The sequence below is a fragment of the Nycticebus coucang genome, chromosome 6, assembly GCF_027406575.1.
Source record: "Nycticebus coucang isolate mNycCou1 chromosome 6, mNycCou1.pri, whole genome shotgun sequence".
Classification (NCBI taxonomy): Eukaryota; Metazoa; Chordata; class Mammalia; order Primates; family Lorisidae; genus Nycticebus; species Nycticebus coucang.
The window spans coordinates 78,172,948-78,186,627 of NC_069785.1; the positions used below are offsets into that span (position 1 = coordinate 78,172,948).

General features: G+C 50.6%; 1 protein-coding gene across 3 annotated transcripts in view; it reads right to left on the minus strand.

Annotated features, from left to right (window-relative positions):
- The window catches only part of SIN3A (SIN3 transcription regulator family member A), a 90,580-nt gene extending 76,916 nt beyond the window's left edge, over nt 1-13,664 (minus strand). Inside the window, exon 1 of one of the 3 annotated variants that reach the window (XM_053595985.1) lies at nt 13,321-13,664. The gene's annotated coding sequence lies outside the window, so the exon portion shown is untranslated. Of the gene's footprint in view, nt 1-8,879; nt 9,662-13,320 lie in introns of those variants that run through there. The other 2 variants (XM_053595984.1, XM_053595983.1) reach the window with 2 other exon arrangements.
- Nucleotides 13,665-13,680: the final 16 nt, after the last annotated feature.

Genomic DNA, 13,680 nt, shown 5'->3' on the forward strand with positions numbered 1-13,680 from the left:
GCATATGGGGCCGGCGCCTTACTCACTGAGCCACAGGCGCTGCCCCTGTTTTTCTATTTTTAGAAGAAATGGGATCTCACTGTAGCTCAGTTTGGTCTCAAACTCCTAAACTTAAGCAATCCACCAGCCTCAGCTTCCCAGGGTGCTAGGATTATCGGCAAGAGCCACTGTGACCCGCCTGACTTAGATTTTAAAAGAATAATTTGGGCTCCATTGTTGAGAACAGAACAGACTTAAGGAGAGGCAATAACAAAGCAGAGACCAGAATCCAAGCTAAAGATGCTGCTGGTACTGTGTAGTGGGGATTGGGGGTATGTAGGTAGTAAGGGGTCAAATTCTGCACAGTATTTCAAATATGGACCAAGTAACATTTGCTAACCGATGACACAGAAAAAAAGAGACAAGAAAGGAGTCAAGGATGCCTATTAGCTACCCAAGAGGATAGACATTACCAGGGCCACTGGACGCATTAGTAGGTAGGAGAGGAAGAGGTCTCAGAGACAGAAATTGCGGAGTTATCAGCATTGTTTTAATTTTAGAAAGGTAATATAATACAAAAATTGTAAATCACATTCCTGTACCAGGAATTGGGTTGGGGTAGTTCCCCATTATCAAGTAGTCACATTTCTGCATTAGGCAGGGCAGCCTAGATCAGGCTGTATCCCTAAATTAGTTGTGGAACCAAACGTACCAAAAAACAAACAAAAACTCTTGCATTTTAGAATGCAAACAAGGGACTGTGGACCCATATATTCTTCAAGAGCCTAGTCAAGCCCAGCTCTGGAGGACACCAGCAGGACTAAGAAAGGTCCTGTCACGATGCTGTTAATAAAATTCTAATCTAAACAGACTGGTTGCCACTGGTGCAGCAATCTAAAACTATCAGATAGTTGCCCTGCATATATACCCAGACAAAACCTCTATACATTTGGTTGTAATAGTCTGAAAACAAATCCTTAAAGCTAGTCTTTGATGAAAAGAGAAATTTACACAATTAAAGGAAGCCATGCTTTGGAAGGATGTATGGGAAGATCTTGAGCCCAGGAGTTTGAGGTTGCATTGAGCTATGGTAACATTGCTACACTCTAGCCCTAGCAAATCAAGACAAAAGACCCTGCCTCAAGAAAAAAATAATTAGAAAGAATATAATGCAATAATGGCAAACTGATTCACAGACTATTCAAGTATGCTGCTAAATAGGTCACCACATTATTTAGCTTTCACTTCAACAAAATAAAATATTCAGAATTATGTACTTAAAAACAACACAGGGAGAGGTTAAAAGTCCTAAGATACCACTTCTATTAACTTTTAAAAGTAGCAGAAACAGGAAGGCACGTGAAAGAATAAAAGTAGGCTTGGCGCCTGTAGCTCAGCAGCTAGGGTGTTGGACACATACATATAGGCTGGCGGTTTTGAATGCAGCTGGGCCTGCTAAACAATGACAACTACAACAAAAAAATAGCCAGGTCTTGTGACCAGCGCCTGTAGTCCCAGCTACTTGAGAGGCTGAGGCAAGAGGATTGCTTGAACCCAAGAGTTTGAGGTTGCTGCAAGCTGTGACGCTAAGGCACTCTACCAAGGGTAATATAGTGAGACTCTCAAAAGAAAAAAAAAAAAAGAAAGAAAGAATAAAAGTATTAGGGAACATAGTAATAGCTGACCATATTAGTGAGATGTATCAAACTTCGACATACATGTAAAGTCCATAATGTCTTTACTGTATTTTTTTTTTTTTTACTTAATTTTCCCCCTCCTTTTTTTTTCTTTTTAAACAAACAGGGGTTTCGATATGTTGCCCACGTTGGACTACAGTGGCTATTTACAGGTATGGTCACAGTGTACTACAGCCTCAAATTACTGGGCTCAAGCAATCCTCCTGCCTTAGCCTCCTGAGTAGCTAAGACTACAAGTGTGTGCCCCCATCTCTGCTTGTGATTCTTAAATACCTCCCATAGTACTAGAAGGGATCAGGTTGCAAATTGAAGAGAGCACAGTTCACAAGCTATGGAATAAAGACTTTAGTTCAAGGCTGGGTAACCGGTGGCTCATGCCTGTAATCCTAGCACTCTGGGAGGCCAAGCTCACAGGCTGGAAACCAGCTTGAGCCGGAGCAAGACGTCCTCTCTAAAAACAGCCTGGTGTTGTGGCAGGCGCCTGTAGTCCCAGCTACTTGGGAGGCTGAGGCAAGAGAATCACTTGAGCCCAAGAGTTTGAGGTTGCTGTGACCTGTGACGCCACACCACTCTACCGAGGGCAACAAAGTAAGACCCTGTCTTAAAAATAAAAAGAGAATTCAATTTCAACATGATATCACCACTTCTAACATTCCAAAGCACTTGCAAGGACACTTTGGGTGAGACAAAGACATTTAACAACTCACTTCCACTGGATCTCATATTTCAGACTTCTTCATGTTTCTTATGGTGCCTCTCTTCCTCCACCCCAAAGATGGCCTGTCTTTCCTTAGAATTCCTTATTGCAATTTGTACTCATGGGCAGTAAAATCATCACGTGTCTCTTTGCTTTTCCATGTAAGTACGTTAACTTCTTGGGACCAAGACTCTCACGACATCAGCCCAGAGCTATTTAAGCAGGTGTTTAATGAATGAATATTGACCCACAAATCACCTGCAGAATTTGAGTCCCAATCTTTTCCTTCAAAGATGTTTTCAAAAGCACATTAATGGTTCCTACAAAAAACTAACAACACAATCACTAGGCGGGGCAGTGGATCACACCTGTAATCCTAGCACTTTGGAAGGCCAAGGCAGGAAAACTAGTTGAGCTCAGGAATTTGAAACCAGGCTGATGAAGAATAAGACCCCATGTCTACAAAAAATTAACCAGGTGGATGGCACATGCCTATAGTCCCAGCTACTGGGGAGGCTGAGGCAGGAGGATCACTTGAGCTCAAGAATTAGAGGTTGGGGCGGTGCCTGTGGCTCAAAGGAGTAGGGCGCTAGCCCCATATGCCAGAGGTGGCAGGTTCAAACCTAGCCCTATCCAAAAACCGCAAAAAAAAAGAGTCAGAGGTTTCAGTGAGGTGAGGTTGCCAATGCACTCTACCCAGGGTACCAGAGTGAGACTGTCTCAAAAAAATAAAAGAGAGAATCACTATATAATCTAGTAATTCCACTTCCAGGTATATACCCAAAAGAACTGATAGCAGTCATCTGAACAGGTATTTGCATACCAATGTTCATAGCACCATTATTAATAATAGCCAAAAGCTGGAAGCAATTCAACTGCCAGTTGACAGAAATAGAATGAGATAGTTCTAACCTGTGTTACAACACGAATGAACCTTGAAGATGATGCTAAGTGAAATAAGCCAGACACAAAAAGACAAATTTATCTGATTCCACTTATATAAAGTACCAACAGTAGTTAAATACACAGAGAGAGGATAGAATTGTGCTTCCCAGGGCTGGGGAAAGGTGGGATGACCAGTTATTGTTCAATAGGTACCAAGTTTCAGTTTGGGAAGATGTACCTAGTTCTAAAGGTAGACAGTGGAGATGGTTGCACAACAATGTGAATGTATTTAATGCCACTGAACTGGAAAACATTTAAAATGGTAAATTTTGCTATGTACGTTTTACGCCAATTTTTTATTAAGCAGCTCAGGCCTGTCTGTAACCCCAGCACTTTGGGAGGCCACAGTGGGACTGCTTAAAGCTAGTTCAACTAGCCCAGCAACAAATCAAGATCACAGGTCTACAGAATATTAAAAACTTAGCAAGGTGGGTGGTATGTGCCTACCGTCCCAGCTACTTGGGAGGCTGAAGCAAGAGGATCCCTTGAGGCAGGAGTTTGAGGCTGCAGTAAGCTATGATGGCACCACAGCCTTGAAAACAAAGCAAGACACCATCTCTAAAAAAATAAAACAAAATAAAATCAAAAGCACAGGGATGGCACCGGTAGCACAGTGGTTACAGTGCCAGCCACATGCACCAAGGGTGGCAGGCTGGAACCCGGCCGGTTTTGCTAAAACAACAATGACAAGAGCAATAAAGAAATAACCGGGGGGCGGCGCCTGTGGCTCAAAGGAGTAGGGCACTGGCCCCATATGCCAGAGGTGGTGGGTTCAAACCCAGCCCTGGCCAAAAACTGCAAAAAATAAAATAAAATAACCGGGCGTTGTGGTGGGCGCCTATAGTCCCAGCTACTTGGGAAGCTAAGGCAAGAGAATCGCTTAAGCCCAAGAGTTTGAGGTTGCTGTGAGATGTGACACCACAACATTCTACCAAGGGCGACATAGAGAAACTCTGTCTCAAAAAAAAGAAAAAAAAAAAAAAAATCAAAAGCACACTGCTCCTTCTTTGTTCTATCCTTAGTCCAGAGGCAGCTGGAAGTATAAGGTTTAAGGGACTCCAGAACAAGACTGCTAGGTTCAGATCCTGGCTTGGCCACAGCCTACGGAAAGTATAACTTAACAAACTGTTGTCTGGCGGAATTACCCAGTAGAGTGAGAAAACTTTGAAAAGCATTGCACCAGAGGCAACACCTGTAGCTCAGTGGGTAGGGCACTGGCCACATGCAACAGAACTGGTGGGTTTCAACCCAGCCGGCCCGCTAAAACAAAAACATAGCCAGGCATCGTGGTGGACGCCTGTAGTCCCAGCTACTCAAGAGGCCGAGGCAAGAGAATTGCTTGAGCCCAGGAGTTTGAGGTTACTGTGAGCTGTGACGCCACAGCACTCTACTGAGGGTGACATAATAAGACTCTGTCTCCAAAAAAAAAGAAAGAAAAGCACTACACCAGACCAGTTAAGATCTTAAGACCCTGGACAGAACCTCTTTTTTTTGGAGACAGAGTCTCACCTCGTTGCCCTTGATAGAGCACTATGGTGTCACAGCTCATGGCACTGTACCCATAGTGGCAGAGTAAGACTCTGTCTCAATGAATGAATAAATTAAGTACAGACAGGGTTTTGTTAGTGATCAGGATGGTCTCCTAACACTAAACGATCCCCCCACCTCAGCCTTCCAAAGTGCAAGGATTACAGGCATGGGCCACTGCACCCAGGTGACATAACCTTTTAATCCCAACTGTAATTCCCAGGTATTAACATCTGGTCTGCATAGCTGTCCAGTATCTTGCTTTTTTGCCCTGACAGGTGCAAGATGTAAATAGATCTACGCTTCACCAGGAATCTTATCCAATTAATACAAACCTCCTTCCTTAAAAAAGATAAAAAACCTACTCCTTCTTTAGATGAAGTATTAAAACCCTCTTAATTATAAAATGCCAATCTTGGCTCGGCATCTGTGGCTCAAGTGGCTAAGGCGCCAGTCACACACACTTGAGCTGGCGGGTTCAAATGCAGCCCGGCCCGCAAAACAACAATGATGGCTGCAACCAAAAAAAATAGCCGGGCGTTGTGGTGGGTGCCTATAGTCCCAGCTACTTGGGAGGCAGAGGCAGGAGAATAGCTTGAGCCCAGGAGTTGGAGGTTGCTGTGAGCTGTGATGCTACAGCACTCTACCCAGGGTGACAGCTTGAGGCGCTGTCTCAAAAAATAAATAAATAAATAATAAATAAAATACTGATATCCAGGCTGGACACAATGGCTCACATCTGTAATCCTAACACTCTGGGAGGCCAAGTCAGGAGGATCACTGGAGCTCAGAAGTTAGAGACCAGCCTGAGCAAACCAAGACCCCATCTCTACCAAAAATAGAAAAAGAATTACCCTGGTGACCAACCAGGTGCCTGGAGTCTCAGCTACTCTCAAGGCTGAGAAAGGAGGATCACCTGAGGTTGCTGTCAGCTAGGCTGACGCTATGGCACTCTAGCCTGGGCAAGAGAGTGGGACTGTTTCAAAAAAAACAAACAAAAAGAAATCAAACCCCCCCTGATTTCACACCTGTAATGCTAGCACTTGGGAAGCCAAGGTGGGTGGATTGCCTGAGGTCATGGGTTCAAGACCAGCCTGAGCCAGAGTGAGTCCTCGTCTCTAAAAAAATAATGGGGCGTTGTGGCGGGTGCCTGTAGTCCCAGCTACTCAGGAGGCTGAGGCAAGAGAATCACTTAAGTCCAAGAGTTTGAGGTTGCTGTGAGCTGCGACACCAAAGCAATAAGGGCAATAAGGTGAGACTCTGTCTCAAAAAACAAACAAACAGGGCAGCACCTGTGGCTCAAAGGGGTAGGGTGCCGTCCCACACGCCGGAGGTGGCGGGTTCAAACCCAGCCCTGGCCAAAACCCACAAATAAATAAATAAATAAATAAAAAGAAAATATTAAAAAAAAGAAAAATAATTTAAAAAAACAAACAAACAAAAAAAAAAACCCGGTATTTGGAAAGCAAGAAGCATTTATGAAAACTTTCCTAATAACAGCATAACGAAGTTCTTAACTGAAACCTTCAAACCTATGTGTAACTTCTGACACTGGCACACCAACCAAAGATTATTTTTAATGGCATTATGTAGGTTCTCCTGTGTTTTCCAGTATATGACACTGCAAATGGTAAGAACAATTATATTTTGACCAAATTTTCCTCAATTGTAAATTTTCCACTATCTTTACTAGTTCATAGCATCAGGAAAAACATCCAGGTTTTCAGTCTCCAGACCAATTCTATTACAGCTATCACTGTAAAGTACTACTGTTGCAATTTCCTTAGCTGAGGTGGTTCTAACTCACACTGTGTAGTATAACACATAGCACAAAAGTAGATTTTTACTTGAGCTCAGGTAATTAACCAGAGGCTCATTTAGATGTCAAAGCATAAACATTAATTCCATGTTTCTTTTCCCATGAAAAATGTCAAAAACATTTCTCTTAAAAGTAAAAGACAATGGGGGGTGGGGGGCGCCTGTGGCTCAGTGAGTAGGGCGCCGGCCCCATAAGCCAGGGGTGGCGGGTTCAAACCGAGCCCCCGCCAAACTGCAACGAAAAAATAGCCGGGCGTTGTGGCGGGCGCTTGTAGTCCCAGCTGCTCGGGAGACTGAGGCAAGAGAATCGCGTAAACCCAAGAGCTGGAGGTTGCTGTGAGCCGTGTGACGTCATGGCACTCTACAAGAGGGCGGTACAGTGAGACTGTCTCTACAAAAAAAAAAAAAAAAAAAAGACAATGGGCCAGGCGAGGTGACACACCACTGTAATCCTAGTACTCTGGGAAGCAGAGGTGGGTGGATTGCTCGAGCTCAGGAGTTCGAGACCAGCCTGAGCCAGAGCAAGACCTCGTCTCTAAAAAAATAATGGTGGTTCTCCACAGGCATTGTGGTGGGCGCCTGTATTCCCAGTTACTCCGGAGGCTGAGGCAAGACAATCGCTTAAGCCCAAGAGTTTGAGGTTGTTTTGCGCTGTGATTGCCACAGCACTCTACGGAGGGCGACAAAGTGAGACTCTGTCTAAAAAAAAAAGTAAAAGACAATACATCAAATCAGAAGAAAAACCTCATCTAATGTGTATACATTCAACCTGAAATGCCTTGAAGTGACTCCCCGATACAGTCTGGAGGGAAATATACACAGTCTACACTAGTCCACAACTTCACCGTACTCTAAAATAAAAAAGGCAAGAACACCATGTTCTACAGACTATTAATAGAAAGTGGTCTAACAGAATTACGTAAAACCAGAAAGAGAAGACTTTTCACCTATAGTTATCTAAATCAAAATTTATTTCTTTGGGAAACTAAGTTTATACAGCTGAACCATCTGTACGACTAAAGCATTAAAAAATACAAGTGTTGAAGAAGTTATTTTATTCAAAGTCTGAGTTTTTAAAAAACCACCATCTTTAAAACAGACCAGTGTTCAGATTAAAATGTAAATCCAAACATCTTTCCTGTTATAAAACTGAGCCTTGTGAAGAGCAGGAGCATTCACTGCTTTTTCATGGCTAACCGAGTTTAAAGTCCTAAGGCACCCGACGAAACAGTGCCAAGTTTAGGTACACGCTACTCCACAGGCTCAAAGGGAGCCCCGGCCCATACAGCCACGGTAACTGAACGTCGAGGGAACTCCGAGAAAGATTGTTCCCGGCCACAGTTCTCTCCAAGACTCCCCGCTCCTCCCCCTCACTACCGTTTAAGTACGGTCACAAAACTAGCAGCACACACTCCTACCAAAGGTCCTAGAGCACCTCGCCCAAGAGTTACAACCAAGAGAGGTGTAGTCGTGACCATGTTCCCACTTTCCTAGCTGCACAGTGCCATCCACGACGCGTGGAGTAAAGAGGATACAACAGATCTGGCACAGAAACCTCGTGCCCCAACCAGAAGGCAAGGCCGCCACTAGAGTAAGTCCGGACACCTCCGCAACTCCCAGTCAGCGGGGGCCCCTCCTACCCCACGGAGACTTAGGGCGGGGCAGACCTAGGCGCCGCGACTCCCAGCCAGACTGGACAGCGGGATTTCCCTAGCACCGTCTTACTGCCAAGGAGGAGGAAACCCGGAGGGGGGGGGAAGGCAAAGGGGAGTGGCACTGCCGCTCGGTACAGCCCCTCCGGCCAACCGGATCCTGAGAAGGCGGAGGAACGCAGACTGCACGCCCCCTCCCTGCCGCGCCCAACAGCCACTTGCGGGAGACCCCCTAGCCGTCCCCCTAACCCAGAAGGCCAGAGCTCGGCCACTCGCCAAAGGCCCTGCCCGCCCCGGGAGGAATGAAGAGGATGGTCTGCAGTAAACACCACTTAGCTCGAGGCCGGCCCCGCCCCTTTCTCCACAATCGCACGCGCGCGTCGGCCCCGCCTCTGAGCGGCGGCGCGAGAGCCCGCCCCCTCCGCGCGCACCGGGACTACGCTCTCCCCCTCCCGCACCGAGAGCTACCCCGCTCCGCCCCCCACCCCCCCATACATCCACACACCTCCCGCCCGTCTGCTCTACGGGAAGCCGAGGAGGTCAGCCCCCCCTAAAAATACACACCCTCGAGTCCGGCGTTACCCCGCCACTCAGGCTCCCGCCCGGACTCCAGCCCAGCGTGCTCTCACCGCAAAGCTGCTTCACTCGCTCGTCACTGCGTGTCTCTCTCGGCGTGAGCCTCGGGCTCAGCAAGGAGGCCCCGAGAACGGCGCGGGGCAAAGGCCTGCCGAAGAGGACTGGCAGCTACCTTTCCACTAACGAAGCGGTCACAGGCCCCGGTGCCCAGACTGGGAGGGAGGGAGGGAGGGAGGGAAACTCCAAGGGGGGAAGGGGAGGGGGGGAAGATGGAGAAACCGTCTCCGCCGCCTCTACCGCCGCGGCCGCTTCTCTGTTACCCGGGAAATCCCGCCCACTCCCCCGGCCCGCCCCGCAGAGGGAAAGACTCAGCTTCGTTCTGCCACAGGGCGCATTATCCGCCCGTCAAAAGATTAGCCAATCACTGAGCCCGTCTGCCAACTTCCCGCCCCTTCCCTCAACTGAGAGGGGAGGGGAACCGCTCACCTTCTCCACGCCCCTATTGGCGGGGAGCTTCCCTAACTCAACCCCGCCTATTGGAGATGGATAGCTGAATCCCACCCCCAAGCTGCAACACTATTGGAGGATGCGAGGAAGCTCTTCACGTCTCATTGGAAGACTCAATATATCCCGCCCCGTAGCATCTCAGCCACAGGCCTAACAAGTTGCCTCCCGCCTCCGCCGGTCATCGCATTGGAAGGCTAGCCCTGGCTCTCCCACCGCCCCAGGAAGGTAAGTAACTGATGTGGGGTAAAATGTCTGTTAAATGAAATAGACTCCTCCTACCACACTGCCGGGGCAGGCCCCGCCCCCAACAGTTGGATTGGATATCTTGGCACCGGTAGGAGCTCCTATTGGCCACGGCGCCCGTCTAGGAAGGAACTGATTCTGTCCAGCGCCAGGAGGCTGTACCCTATCAGTCCTTTTGTGGAATGTTTACACTAGAGACATGAAGCTCCGAGTTCCAGGGCCAAGACAGGAGGTGACGCGGAGCTCAGCTGAGGAGACCCGATACGCTGGTTTTTGCAGGGGGAAAGCTGTAGCATTATCACCCTGGAGGACCCCCTTACAGAAAAATGAGAATGAGAACCTCATCCTTCCCATCCAGTTATCTTTACAATTTACATTCCACAAAGTGCGTCTTTATAATCACAAATATCTGGAAAAGCCGGAAGATCCTTTCAGCAAGTATAGAACTGGAGTACAGGTTGGAGACCTAAGCCGAGATATAACCCCAGAGATTGCTAGCTCGCTGCTAGAGGTGGCTGCAGTCTTCTAACTCCAACACACCCTATCCTGAATATGCAGTCCCACGAGGGCGGAGATAACCAAAAGAAAGGCGGGCCCTAACAGCCACCGCCCGGGCAAGCCTCCGTAAGGCGGAGCGTGAGGCATGAGGTACTCCGGATCTCCAGGGTAGACCTGGGCATAAATTCAGACTGCAGGAAATGGAGAGAGAAAAGACCAAAACAGGTCACTACACAAATAACCTTGGAAAGACACCACACTCGGAGAAAAGATGAGATTTCGGGAGTTAGAGACAAAAAGAACATCTTTTCACTTTCTTTTTCGCCAAAGAATGTTAATGGCAGTGCCTAAGCCCTCTCTGTTTAGGTAATAGTGACAGCTCGAATACACAAAGTGCTTGAGACACCTAGGTTCTTTTTATTTATTCACCAACTAGAACGTGGGCCTGACGCAAGCCTTGCTTTGGGGGGCGCTCTCGCAGCGCCAGGAGAGGGCGGGACTAGACTCTTCCCGCTCTCCGGAGCACACAGGATACTCCCACCAGAGCTGAGTGGGGCCCCGAGGGACAGGCCCTAGGGAACCCACTCCTAGGTCCAGCTCTGTCCTCCCTACCCTAATCCAGTGGAGATTGCCAGAAACGAGCACTAGCAACAGGTGGGTCCGACTCCAAGAATGGCTTCGAGCCGCGATGCCATGGCAGCACTGTGAGCTCCACGAGTAAACCGACAGGTGAGAACAGTCTCCCAGTAGCTGTGCCCAGCCCCGGCATGGAGCTCTAAAAATAAGGCGGACCGCGAAAGCGACCACTGACCAAAGTGCTCAGAGATTATGAAGCGGCACTCCAGCAAAACTGACCAAAAGCTACCTTTAATTCTGAGCTGCCCTCCCCCACCTACAATGGCTGCCACATGGCACTCCCACCAAGAAATCCAAAATCACTCAGAACCCTAGCCAGGACTAGGCCTCCCCCAACTTCTCCTGACCACAGGGCATGGGCTGCCCTGGATCTTGCCTAAGACTTCCAGGCCAACCCGAGGCTGTCACACTTAGTAGGAAGCAAAGACACTATGCAGGCTCTGCTGAATTCTCTCTCAAGCTTAAACTCAGAGAAGTCAAGAGGCGCAGGAACAGCCAAGCCATAGGGTTCAGAATTTTAGTACTTTGCTCCGGCCCAGAAGGGCAGATCCCACCCACTGCAGAAGCCCGTGAGCCACGCTTCCCCAGTAGCAGTCCACACGGTAATCCTCTAACTTCACTCCGAAGGCTTCCAGATCTCAGGCCCGGGTGAAATCTTTGTGTGCTTTCTCAGTTCTCCCCGCCCCCCCTCGCCAAGGGCGCCGAAACCAGAACTTCCGGGCGGGAGGGCAGTTCTGAGGAGCTAGGCGGGCCTCACACATGTGCGAAGCGCGCTCACAGGCAAAGTGGGGGGCGGGGAACAGGGGCGGATTTCCCCCTCAGAGCTCTCTCCGCTGGAGGCGGGGCCATCCGAGGCCACCAATCATAAATAGGGGTGGGACCGCGCGCCTCAACGTAACCTCAGGAATCTTCCCTCCTCCCTTTACAGAAAAAAAAATCCCAGTAACTTAAACTCCAGCCCGTCCTCCCTATAGGTGGAGCTCTAGAGAATGTCATCCAATCCATATCCACGAAGGGAAAAAGGGAGTCTCGCCTAGCCAGTGGAAGACAAGAGAAGGAGGGGCTTCTGGAAGAGCCTGAGGTAGGCGGGAGAGGAAACAGCCCCGCCCCGCAGCTCCCCTCCCGGCTGGTTGCACAAGCCACCGGCAGAGTAGATAGTAAACAGTCTGTGTGGAGGAGTGGAGGCAGGGGCAGCCCCGCGGTCTGCGGACCCGGCCCTGCACCTCCTCTACCAGAGTTGCCCACCCGCGGACCCGACAATTCGCGCCGGCGCCCCGCCTCCCCACCCGGTGCAGCCATCGCGACTGACAGACGCGCCCCCTGCGCCCCTCCCCGCCCGCTGATGCACTTCCTTTTCCCGATTCCAAGCGTGGAGACTGTTTTCCCAGTTTCCGACCTTCACTGCCCCTTTCAGGCCACCCCCTCATGGGTGCGTGCCCACGCCGGTTCCCTCACCTCCGTCCCCGCCCCATCCGTGGCCCAGCGGCCCGCAGCGGCACCTCGCGGGAAGGGGGAGCCCGGCAGTGGCACCGCTGGGGGAGGAGAAGGGAGCAGTCACCGCCGCCTTGGGGTGGGCGGGGAAGGAGGCGGCTCCATGTTTGCAAGGGGATCAGCTGGGGCCGCGGGTCGAAGCCGCTGAGTTCCTGGAGGCTTTCCACACACACCCCAGGTCCGAGGTCCGCGCCGCCTCGCGGCCTAGCGGGTTCCGGCTCGACCGCCACGGCCCGGCAGTGCGGTGAGCTCTGGCGGCTCGCAGAACTAGTAGAGAGGCGGAGGGAGCTCTTCCCGGTGGCTTCTCCTGGCCGCCCCTCCCGCAAGTCTGGTGTCGCTCCCGCCCCCAGAGTCCTTAACAACCGCGGGCCCCCAGCGCCCGCGCCTCTCCGGAGCGCGCCCCCAGCCCTCTTGGACAAGTTTTCGGGCAGAAACAAAACCCTCCGGGTGGCTGCTTCCCCCGACCAGCGCGATAAGCCAAGAAAGCCGCGCGGGCCCTGGCTAGCTCCCTAACTCCGGCTCTCGAGCAACTCCGGGCGCCGTGGGTTTAGTGGGCCCAGCCGGCCAGGCTCGAGCTGCCGCCCCCTGCTGAGCCCGCGCGCTGCAGCCCGGGCCCAGTTCCAGTCCGTGTGCAGAATCCCCTTTTCTTCTTTACAATATTTTTCTTTTTAAAAAAAAGGACACAAGAAGAGTGAGGGGTCTCCCTTGTCCGCTTCCTCCGCAGTCTACCGCCAAAACCTACCGAAGCCGACTACCCGGCGAAATAAACTAGACGGCACGGCTGGCGCATGGGCGACCCCAAATCGGGCAGACCCCCTCCCCACGGCTCCAGCCCCGCTTGGAAACACACTGGCGAGCAGGCGGCGCCAAGAGCTCTTCTTCCTGGCCTGCCCCTCGCCTACCTTGGCCGCGGGACTCCGAGCCTGCCCCAGCTCAGTCCCAGGGCCGTGGCGCCCACACCAACGTCCAGCCGGCCAAACCGAAAAGCCGGCGAAGTAGCCCCCCAAACGCCCGAGATTGGGGGGACTAAATTAAAAGCAGCTGTTTAACATACCTTCCGAGCCAGGCGAGGAGTCCTGAATGGGGGAACGCCCCCCACAGACCATTGGCTCCCTGGCGCTCACGTCAGTCGACCTCGGCCCGCCTCCTCCCTTTACCCCGCCTCTTCCCCTTCCCTGAACCTCCTCCTTTCAAAAAAATATTTAAAAAATAAATAAAACTAGCCGCGAGTGGGAGACGCATCCGAGCAGACGCTCCTATATATATCGCACTGTAGACGTGAGTTCCTTTCTTGAGGCCCTCGGACTGGAGGGAGGCCTTCTGGGACTCGGAGATCCGCAGAGTAGACACGGAGGAGGAGCCTGCAGAGCTACCCGCCCCAACTTCCTTCGCACGCACGGCTCATTTGGAGGTT